The following is a 20,855-nucleotide window of genomic DNA, read 5'->3' on the forward strand; positions in this document are numbered from 1 at the left end:
TTTTTTTTTAAGTACTTGAGTGTTCACAAAATATTTTCTCTTGAAAATCTACAATGAATAAAGCTGCAAGCTTGTTTTGGTTTAACTACTGGGAGAGAATTTTGATCATGGAGGGATAAGAATTGAGGGTGCACATTTTATTTCTTGAAGCTGCTTTGATTCAGGCATGTTACCTTATTTGAGAATGAAAACATAGCCGAGGTAGTCTTTCCTTTAAACACTGAGTGGTAGCTCATTTTATTACATTGCGAAGTATCTTCCACCTCCTTCAGTATCTTAACAGGATAACCCTATCCTCAATCTATGATAGGGTCACTATTAAATCCCTTATGCCACAAAAACAAAATATTATGCTGGCACATAGGATTTATGCCACTGAAGCATTAGCAGTGCAACAATGTTATGCAGCAGTGCACCATTGAAGACAAAGGCCTAGAGTTGGGGGAGCAACAGAGTTTAGCTGAAATCATTCAGAGGGTGGTCCTGCCCCTGCAGACAGTGTGTTAAGACAGCAGGAGAGGTGGTGCAAATTGAAACAATGCCAATGGAGTCAATGAAAAGCACAAAATGATGGCCTTCCCCTCCACCATGTCCTGCTACATCAGGAGATTAGGATTCCAGCTAACTTAGTAGCCAGTCACTGCACATCATGCGGTATATAAGTACCAGTTTGATAACACTGTATTTTGCAGAATTTTGTATAACAATATAATAATAAAAATAAATAAATAAATAAATAACAATAATTTATTGAAAGTACCTGTTTTCAAAACTGGGCATGCACAGTGTGAGGGGGCATTGAGTTTGCTTTATTTACATTATTTACAGTCCACTCTTCCTTGATTTTTTCTCCAATCCCAGAGTAGGGAGCAAAGTAATAAAAATAAACAAGGAATATATATATATATGTATATGTATATGTATATACACACACATGCAATAATCATTTCAGCAGGTCCAATAAACAGCAAACTTAACAATTCTGCCATAAGGCAAGCATGCAAAACGATAATGACAAACACTAAAATTTCCAGCGTGATAAAATACCTTGGTAGAACCAAGCACAATACATTCGAACCAGATTAAACAACCAACAGCCTTTAGCTCGTTTTACGCTTAGAGCAGCCTACTCATGCTCCTTCTGTCTTTCACAAAAAGAGGGCTCCACTTTGTGCCAATGGACTTTCACTCTGGCCTTTGAGTAACTTAATATCTTTTGCCCCACACTCCCCAACCCATCTAGGCACTCACCCTGAGTGGTATGAATTGTTGCCCACAAGCATCTGATAATATCTTCACTGAAACAGATCGGTATTTTTCTGTTTTATAAGTTCAAGAAAATTAAAATGCCTAGTGCCATTTTGAGGTTTTCCTGCTTGTGTGTGTCTTTGATGCTTCCCTGCTTTATCTACAAGACAGCTGAGAACCTTCACTGTGATAAGACTTCAGATTTTTTTTTGAGGCAAATTGAGAATCTAATATCTGTTAAGAGGAGACATGCCCCATAAAGAGAGGCAGTTAATAGCACTGTATAAGGCACTACCAAAGACTCATCTGGAGCACCCATATTTGCACTTGATTCACATGACTGAAGTAAAGCCTGGCCCTTGCCTCGGAGGCACATGTAATGCCCATAACAGCTTGCTGCTCAAATCTGATTGCTCAGTTGTGTGGCTTGATTGATTTTGCTGCCCACAATGTGGATGGAAAATGTTACTCACTGCATTAGGCGATAAAAATGGATCTGGCCCTGTGAAAGAGCAATCAGAGAATTATTATTATTTTCTTCATGGCAGCTCTAATATGCGTTGAACCATATTTCTCCACAAGCTCCAATTTTTGTTCATGTGACTCACCCTTAGTCATCTGTGTCCTAGAATGGCGCGACCAAACTGCAATATGTGGAGAGAAAGATCCCCTAGAGTGATAAGAGAAATGGTGACCCTGTTCAACAAGACAGAGTAAAAGGAGCTTGACCTACATAGGCTAGCAAACAGAAGCCTGAAAGAAGGCATAATTGGATTCCAGAAATGAATGGGGGAATCAGAGAGTGGAAGTAGCACATCTATTTCAGTTAAAGGAAATCAAAAGAAGAAGAATAAGTGTGCTTGTGTGCGCGCGTGCACATGGTGTTTCTTAATACATTCAATTAGGAGGCCAAAGGATTGACCCCTAGCAATGAAATTCTTGAACTGCCTGTTTTCGAAATTCATTACAAATAACCAAGTTAACAATTTGTATTTTTTCCACTCTGCTGTTTATATTATTGGGAAGAAAGAAAAATATTCCGTTTGCTGAGTCTGATAATGTAAACTCAAATTACTGTTTAGCTATAGCTGTTCATAACATCAGTGTAAACTAGCCAGGGCGGAATGAGGTTCAGGAAACCTGTGGGGAGATACCACATGTCCTCTTAAAGCAGCAACAGTTGCAGGAAAAACAGGATGTTTGGGTAGCTTTAGGTATGCCCTGGGTTGAAATAGTGTGGTAGCTAGTGAGCTATTTTATGCGGAAATGCTTCAGAAGCAAATAAGAGTATAAATGAAAGGTCAAGATCTGCCCTCCAATATATCAAAAATCCAGTAAAACCCAGATTTCTATGTGGGTAAAGGTAAAGGGACCCCTGACCATTAGGTCCAGTCGCAGACGACTCTCCGGTTGCGGCGCTCATCTCACTTTACTGGCCGAGAGAGCTGGCGTAGAGCTTCTGGGTCATGTCGCCAGCATGACTAAGCCGCTTCTGGCAAACCAGAGCAGCGCACGGAAACACTGTTTACCTTCCCACCAGAGCGGTATTTATTTATCTATTTGCACTTTGATGTGCTTTCAAACTGCTAGATTGGCAGGAGCAGGGACCGAGCAACGGGAGCTCACCCCGTCGCGGGGATTTGAACTGCCGACCTTCTGATCAGCAAGCCCTAGGCTCTGTGGTTTAACCCACAGCGCCGCTTAAAAGAGCAAAGGGTGACATTTTATATGCAAGCAGTGGGTATTATTTCAAACACTTCTATAAAAATCAGCCCATATCATTAAACATACACAAAATAATTCCTTATGATTATGAGAGTATTGCTGATGATTGATAATTACGGGGTTGGATCAAAAGAGATCCTCCCCTTTTCTTTATTCCTGTGCCCAGCTAAATCTGTTCTGAAGGGCTTGAGTGACAGTAGGTCAAGCAGGAGACAGAAGAGGAAACTGGTGAAAATCACTCCCTGCCTTTCTGGGAGTGGGATTGCTAGATTGCCAGCCCTTCTGTGAATGGAAAGCATCAAGGGGGGCAAAGGCAGTGTATTAAACAACCATCTAGATTTCATAGACAGGATAATTTCCATCAGGTTTGGAGATAGTTTCTTACACGTTCTCACATATCTGCATGGAAATTGCTACATATTTGTTATTATCAATATTATTATTGCCGGTATTATTTCAATATACTAGCCACTTGACACACAAAGGGGTCCCCTATAAAGCCCCTATAGCTAATGATTTACATCAAACTTGCCATATCTGACACTCTCCAACCTAGCCTGTGTTTCTTTCATGTCTTGAGCTCACACCTTGACCTGCCCATCCTTTAATCTCGTTCCCTTGTACACTCTCTGGCTACATGACTTCCAATCCCTGAAATCAAACAAGCTGTAGGGTCTTTTTTCAACAGCAGATATTGCCTGTGTGCCATCTGCACCACCCACTTTGATTCCCAGGCAGGTCAGGTTTAATAAGTTAACCTCACAGCCCCCAAACCAACCAACATGCAAGATGTATAGTTTTTATCAATAGCAGCCTGTTTGCTTCACAGCTACTGTTGGGAACAGGACACTGGAGTAGATGGACCTCTGGTCTTGATTCAACAGGAATCTTATTATGTTCTTATTATGTCCTTAATGGAATAATGCCTGAGCAGAATTCAGAGTGCCATAGTGATTATTGGTGGGTTGTGAGTAAAGATCCTGCAGTTTATCAGCTTTCTAAACCCCACGGAAAGAACAGGAGTTTATTGGTCAGATTGTAAATACTAGTTCATTAGCATCACTAACAGGAAGCCACTACAGCTTTAAAGGTACCAGTTATGTTTGACCCAACTTTTAAGCTTGAAGGATGACCTGTACAATAAATCTCCATCATCCTACCAGGCCAGACTCTTCTGATTCAGAAGACTCATTCCTCAGCAGTTTCTGTCTCCCCCACACTTTAAGAGTGTAAAGGAGTGGCTTGCCTTGTGTGTGTGTGTGTGTGTGTGTGTGTGTGAGCTTCAGCGACTGCCACTTTCCAGGAGGGGGGTCAGATAGTGGTGAGGTTGGGGCTGTGTGGGTGTACCTGCAGAAAGCAAACCCACCACTTCTGGCAGTTTGTGTGGGCAGTCCCAATATTCCTGCTGCCGTGTCCTCCCACGCTTAGTATGCAGCAGAAACATCAATGCTAGGAGGTTATTACTGCAGCCCCAATTCTTTGGGTGAGCCACTCCTGGTGGCCAGTGGCTGCATAACAAGGCAGTGTTCATCAAGTACAGTGGTACCTCGGGTCACAGAGCTTCAGGTTACAGGTGCTTCAGGTTACAGACTCTGCTAACCCATAAATAGTGCCTCAGGTTAAGAACTTTGCTTCAGGATGAGAACAGATATCGGGCGGCAGCGGCACGGTGGCAGTGGGAGGCCCCATTAGCTAAAGTGGTACCTCAGGTTAAGAACAGTTTCAGGTTAAGAACGGACCTCCAGAACGAATTAAGTTCTTAACCTGAGGTACCACTGTATGCGGATGATACCCAGCTCTACCTCTCTTTTAAATCAGAACCAGTGAAGGTGGTGAAGGTCCTATGTGAGTGCCTGGAGGCAGTTGGAGGGTGGATGGTGGCTAACAGATTGAGGTCGAATCCTGACAAGACAGAAGTACTGTTTTGGGGGGACAGAGGACGGGTGGGTATTGAGGACTCCCTGGTCCTGAATCGGGTAACTGTGCCCCTGAAGGAGCAGGTGCGCAGCCTGGGAGTTATTTTGGACTCACAACTGCCCATGGAGGTGCAGGTCAATTCTTTGCCCAGGGCAGCTGTTTATCAGCTCTATCTGGTACGCAGGCTGAGACCCTACCTGTGATGGCCTGGGATTCCGATTCAGAGGCTGAACCAGAGGAATCCCAGCCTGCACAGGAGTCCCCGCCTCCAGGGCTGGCTGAACTGGGGCAAGGCCTAGATTCTGAGGAGCCTGCACCTGTGTCAGATCCTCAGGAGCAGGCACCAGGTGAAACCCTTCTGGCCCCAGAGCTGCTTGAGGACTCAGTGGCTACAGGTGAGCCTCCTCCGGGGCCCAGTAACCCTTCGGCCTCTCCTGAACTACAGAGGCTTAGGGCAGAGAGGCGAAGGGAACTGGTTGCTCCCAGGAGGAGTGCTCGCCTTAAGGCCAGAGGAGGCGGGGCTCCTGGGGGCCGGGACCGCCCCTGGCCTTAGAAGAAGATAAAGGTCAGTCAGCCCGGTCCCAGGTTGCGGGAGCAACGTCGTTGTTGGCTTCAGACCTTCCAGTGTTCCTGTTCCCTGCTCGGCCTCCAGCTTCTGACCTTCCAGCGTTCCTGTTCCCGGCCCAGCCTCCAGCTTCTGACCTTCCAGCGTTCCTGTTCCCTGCCCAGCCACCTGCTTCTGACCTTCCAGCGTTCCTGTTCCCCGCCCGGCTCCCTGTTTCGGACCTCGCCTCTCATCTTGTGAACTCTGACTACGATCACGGTACCTTTCCCCCGGGACCAGCACAGTTTGCTCCCGCCACCTCCCGCACTCCCTCTTTGTTGGGGTGCGTTCGGGAAGAGCCAGAAGCCATGGCCGACCAAGCGGCTACGCTGCTGGCAATAGCCCAGGAGAACCAGGCCTTGACTCACACCGTGCAGCAGCTCAGCAACGCGGTTACGGCTCTTCAGCAGCGCTTGGACGCGCTACCGGCTCCTGGGGCTGACGCCCCGGCTCCTGGCAAGTACCCAGTGGCTTTGCTTGAGAAATTTGATGGGGCCCCGGCCAGCTTTCCCATGTTCCTTGCCCAGGCCAAGCTGTATATTCAGGGGCGAGCCCGGAACTTCCCTGACGACCGCACCAAGGTGCACTTTTTGATTAGTTTGTTAAAGGACCAGGCGGCCAAGTGGGCGTTGCCGCTACTCAGGCAAGACTCCCCCTTGCTGGCAGACTATACGGGGTTTTGCAATCTTTTGGAGGCCGCGTTCGGCAACCCCCAGAAAGGGAGTCAAGCCAACTGGGCGATTCGGCGGTTGAAACAGGGCAAGTCCACGGTGGCCGCATACACCACGGAGTTTCGGCTGTTGGCACAGGACTTGACCTGGAATGACTCGGCGCTGCGGGACCAGTATCTCGAAGGGCTTTCGGATGAGATACTGGACCAGCTGGCCACAATGGAACGCCCCACCACGCTAGACACTCTCATTCAATGGAGTCTACAGATAGACGACCGGCTGGAGGACCGTCGTCAGGCCCGGGGCCGCCGGCACTTCCAGTTCTCGGCACCAGTTTCTTCCGGCAGCCCCACGGTCACAACTGAGTTATCGGAGGAGCCTATGCAGCTCGGGGCAGTGCGGCCACGCCTCTCCCCCGCAGAGAAGGTGCGGCGTCGGGAGGGGAATCTATGTCTCTACTGTGGCGGAAGTGGACACTACGCCCGGTCCTGCCCTGAGAAACGCCAGCCACAGGGAAACCGCCAACCCCAGTAGCTGATGGCCCTGGCTACCGGGGGTCCCAAACAGCGCAGAATGGGCCCGCACCAATGGATTTGCAACACCTTATGGTTCCGGTACGTTTATACCCTCCAGGTGGGCCCTGGATTCTTACCCATGCTTTGGTAGATTCAGGAGCAACCCGTTCCTATATGGATGCTGCTTTTGCTGCCCATCATCAGGTGCCACTTCGGAACAAGCCAGAACCGGTACAGGTGGAAGCAATTGACGGACGGCTTCTACGTTCAGGTGCCGTTACCCAGGAGACCCAGCCCCTGGTCCTGTGTCTCCAGCAGCACCGGGAGTTGCGAACTTTGGACATTGCCTCTATGCCCCGGTTCCCCCTAGTGCTCGGGAGGGACTGGCTGGAGGCTCACAACGTTCAGATTGACTGGGTCAAACGGACTGTGCACTTCCCAGACCCATGTTCCCATGCTCAGTCCGAGATGCTAGCGGCCGCGCCCACGGAGGAGGCAGCACCCACGCTCCCAGCCATGTACTGGGACTACCAAGACGTGTTCGAGGAACGGGGGACAGACCAGCTGCCGCCGCATCGGTCTTTTGACTGCGGCATAGACCTCCAGCCCGGAGCGCCCTTACCGATGAGTCGCTTATATTCTCTAACAGAGCCAGAGCGCGAGGCTTTGCAGGACTTCTTGCGCAAGAACCTGGTGCGTGGTTTCATTAGGCCTTCTACCTCGCCCACCGCTGCGCCAGTGTTCTTTGTTAAGAAGAAATGTGGGGAACTCCGCCGTTGCCATGATTACCGGGCCCTGAACAAAATTACCATCCCAGACCGGTACCCCTTGCCCCTTATCTCGGAGTTGCTGGAGTGGGTGCAAGGGGCACAGGTGTTCACCAAGCTAGACCTCCGGGGGGCCTACAACTTGATTCGGATCCAAGCCGGGGATGAGTGGAAGACAGCATTCGGGACCCGGTACGGGCAGTTCAAATACCTGGTTATGCCTTTCGGTTTGTGCAACGCGCCTGCTGTGTTCCAACGGTACATCAACCACGTGTTCCAGGACTTGCTAGACAAGTACGTGGTGGTGTACTTGGATGACATTCTGGTTTACTCCCGTGACCCGGCTCGCCATGAGGGACATGTCCGGACCGTGCTGCAGCGCTTGCGTGAGCACCGTTTGTATGCAAAGCTCAGCAAGTGCGAGTTCCATCAGCGGTCTGTGGACTTCCTTGGTCACCGGCTCTCTCCAGATGGGGTGCAGATGGATCCTGGGAAGGTGGCAGCGGTTCGAGAATGGGCGGCACCTCGGAACCGCAAGGACCTACAGCGTTTCCTGGGGTTCGCCAACTATTACCGGACCTTCATTGCAGATTATGCTCATCGCACCACCCCGTTGACCCGGCTACTGCGCCCGAAGACGCCGTTTTCCTGGGACAAGGAGGCAGAGGAGGCGTTTCAGGGGTTGAAGGCCTGTTTCCAGAGAGCGCCGATCTTGCAACATCCTGACCCCTCTCGACCCTTTGTGGCGGAGACCGACGCCTCCAGTATGGCTCTCGGTGCCATCTTGTCTCAGCAGTATGGACCTGAAGCGCCACTCTTACCCTGTGCCTTCTATTCCCGCCAGCTCCTTCCAGCGGAGCGTAACTATACCGTGTGGGAGCGGGAACTACTGGCCATCAAGGTGGCCTTTGAGGTCTGGCGCCACCATCTTGAGGGGGCACGACATCCGGTGGAGGTGAGAACCGACCACCGGAACCTGGAGTACCTCCAGACCACCTGCAAGCTGAACCAAAGGCAGATCCGGTGGGCGTTGTTCTTTTCCCGGTTCCAGTTCCGGATCCGCTACATCCCTAGCTCCCAAAACCAGAAGGCGGATGCCCTGTCCCGGAAACCTGAAGACAATGCAGACACGGTACAGCAAGCAGTACCCACCACGATCCTACCACCAGCTGCATTCCTGGCCACCCAGGAGGCGGAGCCACTGCAGGCTCGGGTGCGGGAACAGCAGCGGGTCGATGCTTGGGCCCAGGAACGACTCCGGGAGCTGGCTGAAGGGTCCAGTCCTCAGTATCCGGGGCTGGTCCTGCATCAGGGCCTTCTGCTGCACCACGGTCGCCTGTACATCCCGCCAGGGCCACTGCGGCTGGAGGTTCTCCGGATGGCCCATGATGCCCCAGCAGCGGGGCACTTTGGACGGTATCGGACCACCCATCTGGTAAGCCGTGATTTTTGGTGGCCCCGCCTGAAGGCTGACGTGGCTCGCTACATTGCTGGTTATGATGTCTGCCGGTGCACCAAGGGCCCTACCGGGCGACCCCCCGGCCTACTTCAGCCATTGCCAGTTCCACCACGTCCTTGGCACACGGTTTCGCTGGACTTTGTAGTGGACTTACCCCCGTCTCGTGGCTGTACCTGCCTTCTAGTTTTCTCCGACCATTTCACTAAGATGGTGCACTGTGCCCCCTGCCCATCTGTACCCACAGCCAAGGAAACCGCTCAGCTGTACCTCCAGCATGTCTTCCGCCTGCATGGCCTACCTGAGCGTGTGGTGTCCGACCGGGGCGTTCAGTTCACATCCCGGTTCTGGCGAGCATTGCACCAGACCCTCGGGACAGAGGTCTGCCTCTTGTCAGCCTACCACCCACAGACCGATGGCCAGACGGAACGGGCGAACGCGGTGCTGGAGCAGTATCTCCGGTGTTACTGCAGCTACCAGCAGGATGACTGGGTCAACCACCTGGCATTGGCGGAGTTCGCCTACAACAACGCGGTGAATGCGTCCACCCAGCAGACCCCGTTCCAGGCCAGTTACGGTTATCATCCACGGCTGTTTCCAGATGTGCTGCCGGCATCCGCGGTCCCTGTGGTGACGGAGTGGCTTCAAGAGCTCCAGTCCCAGCAACAGCTTTTGGTGGAGCAACTGCACCAGGCGAAGGAGGCGTACAAGGCCCAGGCCGACCGCCACCGCCAGGTGGGGCCGGAACTTCGCGTCGGTGACCTGGTATGGCTCTCCACTCGCCACCTCCACCCCTCTCGACCTTCGCGGAAGTTGGACGCCCGTTTCACCGGCCCATTTCCTATTGTGGACCAAGTCTCACCTGTGGCATTCCGTCTCCGGTTGCCCGCAACCCTGAAGGTTCACCCGGTCTTCCACAGGTCCCTTCTGAGTCCGGTGGCCCCACCCGACGAGTTCCACCCGAACCGTCCCCGACCGCAGCCAGTTTTGGTTCAGGGAGAGCCTGAGTACGAGGTGGAACGCATTCTGGACTCCCGATACCGCAGGGGAAAGCTGCAGTATCTCATTGACTGGAAGGGGTATGGACCGGAGGACCGTTCCTGGGAACCAGCGGCCAACGTCCACGCGCCTGCCTGCCTCCGAGAGTTCCATGCGGCGTACCCCGGCAAGCCGGGTCCGGACCCTCAATTGAGGGGGGGGGGCTGGGAGGGGGGATGGTGTGATGGCCTGGGATTCCGATTCAGAGGCTGAACCAGAGGAATCCCAGCCTGCAAAGGAGTCCCCGCCTCCAGGGCTGGCTGAACTGGGGCAAGGCCTAGATTCTGAGGAGCCTGCACCTGTGTCAGATCCTCAGGAGCAGGCACCAGGTGAAACCCTTCTGGCCCCAGAGCTGCTTGAGGACTCAGTGGCTACAGGTGAGCCTCCTCCGGGGCCCAGTAACCCTTCGGCCTCTCCTGAACTACAGAGGCTTAGGGCAGAGAGGCGAAGGGAACTGGTTGCTCCCAGGAGGAGTGCTCGCCTTAAGGCCAGAGGAGGCGGGGCTCCTGGGGGCCGGGACCACCCCTGGCCTTAGAAGAAGGTAAAGGTCAGTCAGCCCGGTCCCAGGTTGCGGGAGCAACGTCGTCGTTGGCTTCTGACCTTCCAGCGTTCCTGTTCCCCGCCCGGCTCCCTGTTTCGGACCTCGCCTCTCATCTTGTGAACTCTGACTACGATCACGGTACCTTTCCCCCGGGACCAGCACACTACCTGCCCGTGGACTGTCTCGCCAGAGTGGTTCATGTTCTAGTTATCTCCCGCTTGGACTACTGCAACGAGCTCTACGTGGGACTACCTTTGAAGGTGACCCGGAAACTACACCTAATCCAGAATGCGGCAGCTAGACTGGTGACTGGGAGTGGCCCCCGAGACCACATACTACTGGTCCTGAAAGACCTACATTGGCTCCCAGTACATTTCTGAGCACAATTCAAAGTGTTGGTGCTGACCTTTAAAGCCCTAAACGGCCTCGGCCCAGTATACTTGAAGGAGTGTCTCCACCCCCATCGTTCAGCCCGGACACTGAGGTCCAGCGCCGAGGGCCTTCTGGCGGTTCCCTCACTGTGAGAATTGAGGTTACAGGGAACCAGGCAGAGGGCCTTCTCAGTGGTGGTGCCTGCCCTGTGGAACGCCCTCCCACCAGATGTCAAAGAAATAAACAACTATCTGAAATAAACAACTATCTGAAGGCAGCCCTGTTTAGGGAAGTTTTTAATGTTTGAAGTTTCATTCTGTTTAATATTCTGTTGGGAGCCACCCAGAGTGGCTGGGGAAACCAAGCCAGATTGTGGGGGGTTATAAATTATTATTATTATTATTATTATTATTATTATTATTATTATTGGACCATCAAGGGCACAGGCATATCCTAGCCCACTTCCCTGGGAGCTCAAAACCCAGCAGGAGCAGGGCATGCCTGCACCAGTGCAAAGAAGACCTATATAACAATATCCTCTAGACACCAACAATACTGAGATACATTCATATATCCTTGTCATAACCCCTTGCAAAATGGTATTTCTTTTTTCTTTTTCATAGTCGTCAAACATTAAATGAGTTTCCTTTATTTCTTTATTTATAGATGCTTAAGCACATGCATGCCTTAAAGATTCTGTCATGTTTGACCTTTCCAGCTAACGCATCCTTTTGCCAAATCATCTTATTATCACATGCTGTAAACTAAATGGTGGGACAGTAAGGTTAATAGCAATGATTCAGACTATTTAAGTGTCCTGGAACTTGGAAGACATGCTGAATGTTACATCTCAGAGTAATTTGAATGGACCAGCACAACGGGGGTTGTGGAGTGATGAAACTTACTGAGAGTCCATAATATGAAACTAAAACCATAAGCAGAAACTCTCAGATAGGGATCAGCTGAGAGACGGCACTATGGGTCAAGTGCTGCCTCAGTGTGGAGTGTCACAGCTCAGTGACAGAGCATGCAGCAGGGTCCATGATCAATCTCTGGCCTCTTCGGTTAAAAGGGTATCAGGGAGCAGACTGGGAAAAGCCTCTGCCTATGACCTTGGAGAATAACAGCCTGTCATAGGCAGTACTGGGCAAAGTGAACCAATGATTTGACCTACTATAGTCTCCTGAACGTATTATTCACAAAATGCACACTTTGCATTCATTGTTACTCAAATAATTCATCTTTAGAGGACATTTGGTACATTTTTTTTTAGCTGTACTACAAAATTTCAAGAAGTGCAAAAAATAAAAATAAAGAATTACTGTGTAGCATTCTGCAAAGTGTGAATTGGGTTGGCCACTTAAAAATAAGAGCTAGGCAAAATCTTTGAGGATTCCTAGTACTTTCATATGCTCCACTGAGGACCAGAGATGCTGCCCTCCAGCTAGCGATGGTGGAGAAATTCAATTCAGTTCATAGTCAAAGGCAAACTTACTTAATTCATGCTTTGCAAAACAAGACGCAAACCAAAACACAGTCGTTCCTCAAAATTTACCCTTCATTGACTTTTGCAGTGCAGTTCTCCAGCCTAGTAATGTCTACAAAAATGCACAGACTTGCATAGTCTTCATGTAAATAACATTTTAAAATGTGTTTTAGTAGGGAAAATTGCTTAGAAGAGATTTGCACTAAACGGCTGATGAATTTTCACAATGACTTCTCTTTTAAAAAAATTGGAAACCGATGCAGAAATATGAAGAACTGAACTTAAAATGGAAAATGAAGAAAAACAAAATTCAACACATTCACCAGCATCTATTCTTGTTTCGATAAGCACAGTGGGAATTTCCCCCCATTGTAAATAGCAGGTGAATAGCTGCCTCTCTTCACACCATAGTTCAGGTCAAACTTGCCCTCAAAGCTGACTATTAGGGCTCATCCACACTTCTGCTTGTCCCATGCTTAGAAAGCAGAGGTCTCAGTGGTTTCTCCCTTGCTCTTGCTATTATTCCCAGGTTAAAGCCACTTTTTAGCTCTAAATAGGAGCAAATGTAAATCCATGGAAAACCCAAATGGCCATTTGCTCCAGCTGAGCACTCCAACTGAGCCCCTCGTTTTCCCCAGGGGAAAGCAGCGGAACAGGAGGAGGTGTGGCTAAGCCCTTAATGAAAGACCTCTGTCAAACTATATGACAAATGTCAGATTTGTTGGCCTACAGATCCAAGCCCCAAACTCATGTATCTTAAAGAGTGAATACCAATGGCAGATTTAAATGCTTCCTGTCTTGGTCTCGTTCAGTTCTTCAGGTATGCTTAGCAGGAAGAAACATACTCAGAGAAGTAAGACAGACCTCATGCCCAGTGAGACAGATCTAGTCCAGTGCTATCTGCTCTGATTGTCCAAGGCCTTTTCCATCACCCAAGATCCTTTTAAGTGGAGGTTCTGGGGACTGATGCACTGAGTTAGGTCCGCTTTCATTTCACCCCATTTATGGTAATTGAGTTCTGTTTGACACCCACCACACTTTTAGTCTAACTCTGATTTTTATTTTTATTTAATGGAAGCAGGATGGAACCAGATGTGAGTAGTGGGTGGGTTGAAATACCACAGCACAGTTGATCACTTCATTTGAGATCAGGAGCCAGCTCTATTTCGCCCCTTGACAGAAAGTGTCCTCCTCATCTCTGGGGGAGGCTGACAACGCAGGCTGGTCCTTGAATGCATGGCTTGTGTGACCTTTCCTCACACAGCAAGATAGTTTCTCTTCTTCTGTGTTGTCTTTCTGCTGAATTTGCCAGCAGTGAGTCCCTTCACTGCTCCCCTGGCACAAGATGTATATTTTCATTGAGGCTGATATCAAGAGTTAAGTAAAGGAACATAATGAGGGAAACAAGCTCTTTGAACTCTGCTTTCCTGTTGCGTACTTTGCCCAACACACTGTGGCACCGTATCCCTGGAAGGAAAACTGCCAAGCTCTTTTCATCTCTTAATTGCAACACAGTTGTCCTTTGCATTGGGGTTGCGCTAATGAGAGAACCATTTATCTCACATTTCATGATAGCCGTGTGTGTGTGTTTTATTTGAAGTGTAAAATGGGAACACTAAGAGTGTTTATTTAGCAGGGAGAAAATGCCAGACTGTTGGACTTTGCTTAAGACAAACTGGGTTCAGCCTGTGATTGCAGGTCGGAATGCCCTGGGCAAAATACCACCCTGTAATGCTAGCCAGCTCATATTTACAAATATCATATGTTTACCTTCACCCTGACCCAATTCTCTGATTCGCAGTGTGGATGGGAGGGGAGGTCTAATTTGTTTGTTTGCTTTGGCTTGGCTCCCAAAGCCTCTACAACAGGCAATTTGAAAGTCTAACAGAAAAGAGGCCCAGATAAAAATAAAAAGGAATTTCTATTAATGGTTGACCATTAACCATTAAGTGAGCCTTTAATACTGACCACGTAATGCCTTCTTTTTTCTGTTCCTCCTTTCTAAGGTCTCTGAAATCCAGTACTGGGTGCCTATAAAGGACAGTAGGTCAATGCGCGTGCGTGTGTGCATGCACACACACAGATTGAGAACATGTGGGCAAGTAGTTAATCTACAGCTGCTCCTGAGACTGTGGGTTGTGTCGGTTCTGTCCCAAGAATGCAACTGTTTAAAAAAGAATAACAGTAGCATCATACAACTGAGGCCTGATGTTGCTGTCTGTAGGCATGGATTTGGCAGGCTCAGTCTGAGCAACTTTCAACTACAGTGGTGCCTCGCAAGACGAAATTAATTCGTTCCATGAGTCTCTTCATCTTGCAGTTTTTTCGTCTTGCGAAGCACCCCTATTAGCGGCTTAGTGGATTAGCCCTTTTAGCGGCTTAGTGGCTTAGCGGCTAAGCGGCTATTAGCGGCTTAGCGGCTTAGAAAAAGGGGGAAAAAAGGGAAAAAACTCGCAAGACTCGCAAGACGTTTTCGTCTTGCGAAGCAAGCCCATAGAGAAATTCGTCTTGCGAAGCGCCTCGAAAAACGGAAAACCCTTTCGTCTAGCGAGTTTTTCGTCTTGCGAGGCATTCGTCTTGCGGGGCACCACTGTACCACTGTAATATACCGTATTTTTCGCTGTATAAGATGCACCAGACCATAAGATGCACCTAGTTTTTGGAGGAGGAAAACAAGAAAAAAAATATTCTGAATCTCAGAAGGCAGAACAGCAAGAGGGATTGCTGCGCAGCGAAAGCAGCGATCCCTCTTCCTGTTCTGGCTTCTGGGATAGCTACGCAGCCTGCATTCGCTCCATAAGACGCACATACATTTCCCCTTACTTTTTAGGAGGGAAAAAGTGAGTCTTATAGAGCAAAAAATACGGTATATTACAGGATTGCCCCAGCTCAGAATGCAGATGGAGGATGATTGTGTGTTTAAATATACCATCCCATCAAACCCTCCTGCAGGTAATCTAGCCTGCCAGGGAGGAGGTGATAAAAGACTCTGATGTGCTAATGCTGCAAGTGTAGGGATTTTTAATTTTTTAAAATTTTACGTGGAAGGGAGACATTCAAATGTGATTCCTCACTTGCATTCTAAAGCGGCAGATTCAGAGGATAACTGCACTGTGTTCAATTTCGGAGTCTTTTGCTGGCATGTTTTTACAGCGGTATGCCAAGGGACCGTCCTGAGGGCCAGACACCAGACACCCTGCTGAGGTTCCCCATCCCTGCCATAGAGACTAGACCACCTGCCTGGGTATTGAGGCCATTGTCAGAGGCCCGTCCCTCAGTCTCACTACTATCAAAGGTGCAACTTGTGGTGTTCAGAAAAAGGGCTTCTTCAGTAGTCCTTGGAAATTTTTAGTCTCCAGTGAAGCTTGCCCAACACCATGGCCAATATCTTTTCTTCAGCAAGCAGAGATCTACTTATTTCCCCAGGTCTTTTAGATTGTTTGTTTTATGCTGATACTTTCTTTGCTGTTTTGGTTGTTACTTTTTTATTTTATTGGTTCTACCGTTCATGGGTTTCTAATCTTTTCCTGTAAGCCACCCTCAGAATTCTTGCTGGATCGAAAATGTCAAATTGCTTATGTACATAAAATGAACTGAAATGTGAAATGGAACAGGAGATAGGGAAGAGGAAAAAGTAAATGATTGTGTTTCAAAGTAAGTGTAGTATGTTTTAAAGACTGCAGTCCTATATACGCTCATGTGAGCTTAAGTCCCCTGCAACTCAATGAAAGGTACTACTGAGTAGACATTTTTAGGATTGTGGTGTAATTAAAATATGCTTTTAGTGCTCTTTTTTTAAAAAAAAATACAGTAAACAACAGGTAAGCATGAGAGCTAATGAAAGTGCTGTGAAGGTAATTTGTATTTATACCTTGTCTATACAAATAATGGTTTAACTGTGCAATTCTAATCTCCAACAATGAGCGAATATGATCTTTTTAAATGCTCTGATTGCCTTCTATTTTATGCTAGTTCATAAAGCTCGAATTCCCCAGAGACTTACCCCAGAGTACAGGGTGGGTGGGATGAATACTTCTCACATATTTATTCCTCTTTCTACTCCTCTGAAGCTTAGATTTTAAAGGTATTTATGCACACTAACAATCGCTTGTTATTCACCTTGCTTTGGTGGTTGATTTCAGTGTGATTTTCTCTTTTCGCAAGCAATGAAAGCATTAAATCAAACACACCTCTCTGGCAGTGTTATTTTCTCCTTCATCTGCTGATAACCGAGCAAACACAGTTTCAAGGCTGTTTTTTCTCCCCATCTCATTAGAAAGAAAGAGGGCATCTCGCTCCCCACCCTGATTCCTGGAGTACATTAACTTGACCAACACATCACTATCTTCCCAGCAAATTCCCCAAGAGGCTTCTGAGGATAAAGTTAGCCATTAGTCGTTTCATACTCCCCAGGCACTCCTTTATGCAGATAGCATGAAAGTTCAGTCAGGCATGAAAGCCTTTATCTGTGCACTAAAATTAAATAGTGTTTCACTTCTTGGGGATATAGCTGGCTCTGTACACGATGGCTATTTGCTATGCTGCCGTGGTTGGCTTTGAAAGGGTGGTTGTCCCCTCCATCCCCACCCTGGCCAATGTATAACCTATCTGGCTGGCTGATGCTGTGTCAATCAGTTTTTGATAATAAAGGTTTGTCATCAAGTGAGGTCAGGAGGTTGGGTGATAAGTGAGATGCTGCTACAGCCGCCATCTCCTGTTCTTTTAAAGTTTACCCTGCCCATCCCCAAGAGGCTTCTCCCCAAGCTCCAAGTTGGGAGCTACTTTCTCCTGGAGTGATCCCATGCTGCTCTGGTAACACTGTGTGTGAGAATTAGACACGCACATTGTCAGGGACATGAGCCTGGATCTTTCCCACCCAATCTCAGCACTCTCCAAAAGTATGCCAGTTGTCGGAGAAAGAGTGGCGGATTCTTATGCTTTGCAGGCAGGAAGTCCCAGATTCAGTCTCTGGAATCTCCAGTTAAAAGGATTGGATAGCAGGAGAACCATTGTCCATCAAAGTAGACAACACTGGACTGGATGAACAAATAGTCTGAGCTGGAACACCACAGTTTCCTCTGCCTGTTCTGTCTGTGTGGTCATTTAATTGTGAATGGCAATAAAGAGATGGATGCACGAGTGGATTTAAATGGGACCCAATGCCATTTAAGATCAATTCACAGTTAACATAGACCAGTGATCAAGGAGGACCCAACAGTCTCTGTGTCCCAAGGCCTGCTGAGGCTGTTCTGCTGATGGACCTCAGGGCCCACCTCAACAGTAAGCTGTCTCTTTCATGGCAAGCCTGCGCAATTCCAGGATGAGCTGAATGCCAGCCAAAAGAGCAGCTGCCCAGGCACTGTTGCCCCAGCAACTACCCCACCAGTACCTAAGGCGGGTGACTGCCTTGGGAGCTGTCTTAACTTCTAGTCTGCCATTTAGCAAAGTTGTTACCTCCCAGACTCTTATACTGTCTAAATGGCTCCTGCTTGATCACTGGCCTACCTGCCAAGGTGTGGCAGATGAGTGAGTCAATTGAAGCCAGATAACCCCCCCACCTACCCAATTTTGCAAAACATGCAATAATTTCTTCCTGGCTTCCACAGGGCAACAGCCTTAATTGGAGGGGGCACAAGGTGGAAGATGAGCTGCCTATCTAGCCCAAATGACCGAGAGCAGGACCCTACTTAAATACTCAGTTTCCCTTGTCCTATTCTCACGAAGGACGCTGGTCCTTGCTATATCCGAGTGGTTTCTGTAAACATTAATGCTCATCTGCATGAATCCCATTACTTTTACTGGCTCTCTCTTGGACATTTCAGTGCTCTCACATGCGTGTAATGACAGAGGTGAGAGTTCATGGAAGAACACAGAGTAGCTTCTGTGAGTGGCAGTGGGAGTTTATGAATCAAGAAAGCTGCTTTGGCTCACGATTCACTTGCCATATATAGTCAGGCTTTATTGGAAATTGCCATCAGGGCTGGTTGTATGAGCCTGGCCAGTGGGGAAGCTTACTTTCTTCATTTTCTTGAAACCGGCTGCCAATTTGGTCCATTTTTTAAACCCCTCTGTGAATATCTGCTCATGCTTAATTGAATAGCTGGAGCTTTCTCTTGTTTGCCCCCACATGTTTTATAGTCCTTGCTGAGAATGTGATTTTGGCACGCGTAGAACAAGAGGGGACCATATGTAGGCGCTCAATGGGGTGCTTGCGTCATCCATTTAAATTAGAAAAGAGATTTGCCCCTGTCATTGTCACTGTAATTCTGTCACTCAGTGGCGCTTTTATCTACAAAAAGGGTCTATAATTAAAACGATGAATTAATCATAATGTAGGCATGTGGTCAAGAAGTCTAATCTTTCCCTGACAGCCACAAAGTGTTTTGACGTTAATACACACACACTGTGAGCACAATTCATACAAAGCTTCACTGAAATGAATGGGCTTGGACTATGCCTGCTCATGGCAAGGCTGCTTGGGCAAGGAAAGTTCCAGAAGGAATATGGGAAAAGTCCTTCAGAAAGATGCTGTGTGCTGCCATTCTTGGAAACTCTAGGCCTTTGTATTGGTCCAGATTTCCAAGGGCTTTTCACGTGGCAACCAAGCTGAATAAATGATCTGCTAATTTCTCTTGGAGAATTACTAAAGCACGCTTTAAAGACTTCCCAAATCAGGGCAGGGTTTTTAAAACATGGTTATTATTAGTTTGGCAATCCAAGTGCATTATACCAAATCTTGCTCAGCCACATGAGCAGCCCTTTGACTGATCTGCCAATACTTCTGGCACTGGATGGTATGAGTCTAGGTTCCAGGATCATCCTTTGAAGGGCAGAGAGGCAGGCGTAACTGCAAGTGGACTCCAAGGCTAGCTGAGTGCCAGCTCAGAGAACATCTGTGGGTTTGGTGTGATGCCTGAAAAGGGGCACCTGCATAGCACACTTGCAGCTTGTTAGAAAAACACTGGGGGCTAATATGAATAGTAGAATATCTGTCATCTGGTGGGTGGGGCTTTTGTGTTGTGCTCCGGAATCTGCCCCTCCCTTTGGGTGTTCAGTTAAAGTTCAGTTAGAGAGGCCAACTGTCATTCTTGCCTCATGATGTTGTCTTAGTTTCTGTCAGATAGTATGTTATTGTGTTAGTTTTCTTTATTATTAAAGCTTTGTTTGACATTTACATGAGCTGCTTACTTTCCTGAAAGAAAAGAAACTCTGCTGAAGAATGGTGGAATATCCTAAACTAGTGACTGAGGGGATATTCTCAGTCTGACAAGAGGATTGATTTTTTAAATAAAAAAAATCACCCAGCTCTCCACAACACAGCTGTCAGATGTCCATTTCAGATGTTGAGCTGATTGTGTGGACCGCAGAAGGGCTGAGGTGGCAGGCAGGGAATATGATGTCAGGGGAGGATCCTACAGGCATGGTCCTGCCGCCCCTCCATGGTGTATATATAAGGTGATCATCTAAGAAAAAGAGGCTGGTATCATTGATTCACCTTGTGCCCAACATCCAAATTCAGCCTATAGATCAAGGCAGACATGCCTCTGCCATTTTTGTTATTTTGAGATTTTGTTACTGTTTGCTTATTTCTTTATACGATCTCTTACCCAATCTTCACCAGAAGGTCCCAGAATAAATTATAAAATACATCATAATTATAAAATACATAATAAGGTTCCAGATGGAGCAGAACAAATTATTATCATTATTAATCATCATAATAACTTCCCACGCTTCACTCTGTGGTCTCAGGGTGGGTTACAACATTAAAACACAACATTAAAAACAGTTTAAAACGACTTACAGTCACAAAAATAAGGTGGTCTCCTAAAACATACACCTCAAGTGTCAAAAGCCAGGGTGAAGAGTTGTGTCTTCAGCATTGGCCAGGATCTGTACAATGAAGGTGCCAGACACACCACCTCTAAGTGTGAACAAAATCTAGTGTTTTTGCTTTTTCAGATTTCCAACTTGCTACCATTTTGTTCTCCTTCTGTGTACTTCTAGTGGCGATGTGCATGTTACAATGAACAGAAATAGCTCTGCCTTAAGCAAACATTTTACTTCTTATCATGGAGCAAAAAGTATGTGTAGGAAATGGTGTCTGTCAGATAAGAGCTGCTAATTATTAGGAAATGGGTGAGCTCAGAGTTAGTTATCATCGGCGTTATCACTTCCAGTTCACAAGTACATTTTTGAGATATATGTATTTCGACTATCACGTTATGTGAAAGCCCTTCTTTAAAAACATTGGTTCAGGGTTTTAAAGCTAATAAATGTGTGACAGGGCCTATCAAAGATAAAAGGTTCATTGTGATAGTTCATGAACAATAAAAATATTTCTGTACATTTCCGTATTTTAAAAAAATATTTTATTATACAATACAGTCACAGCAAAGTAAAGATTATAATGTTTTGTTTATGGCATCATTTTACATGGTCTTAAAACATTGGCAGCCTATATAGGTTTTCCACAGAAAGGTTTGTGAGGCTGGTAGGAGAGCTTTACTTTCTT

The 20,855-nt window shown here is 47.6% G+C and overlaps 1 long non-coding RNA gene across 8 annotated transcripts in view; it reads left to right on the plus strand.

Annotated features, from left to right (window-relative positions):
- LOC309351003 overlaps positions 1–20,855 on the plus strand; it is a 124,904-nt gene that overhangs the window by 28,678 nt on the left and 75,371 nt on the right. Inside the window, exon 1 of one of the 8 annotated variants that reach the window (XR_014160622.1) lies at positions 19,403–19,580. The exons of the other annotated variants lie outside the window; for them this stretch is intronic. This is a non-coding gene — a long non-coding RNA (uncharacterized lncRNA). Of the gene's footprint in view, positions 1–19,402; positions 19,581–20,855 lie in introns of those variants that run through there. 8 annotated transcript variants of the gene reach the window in all.

The sequence above is a fragment of the Podarcis erhardii genome (assembly GCF_964252035.2).
Source record: "Podarcis erhardii genome assembly, chromosome: 10".
NCBI lineage: Eukaryota > Metazoa > Chordata > Lepidosauria > Squamata > Lacertidae > Podarcis > Podarcis erhardii.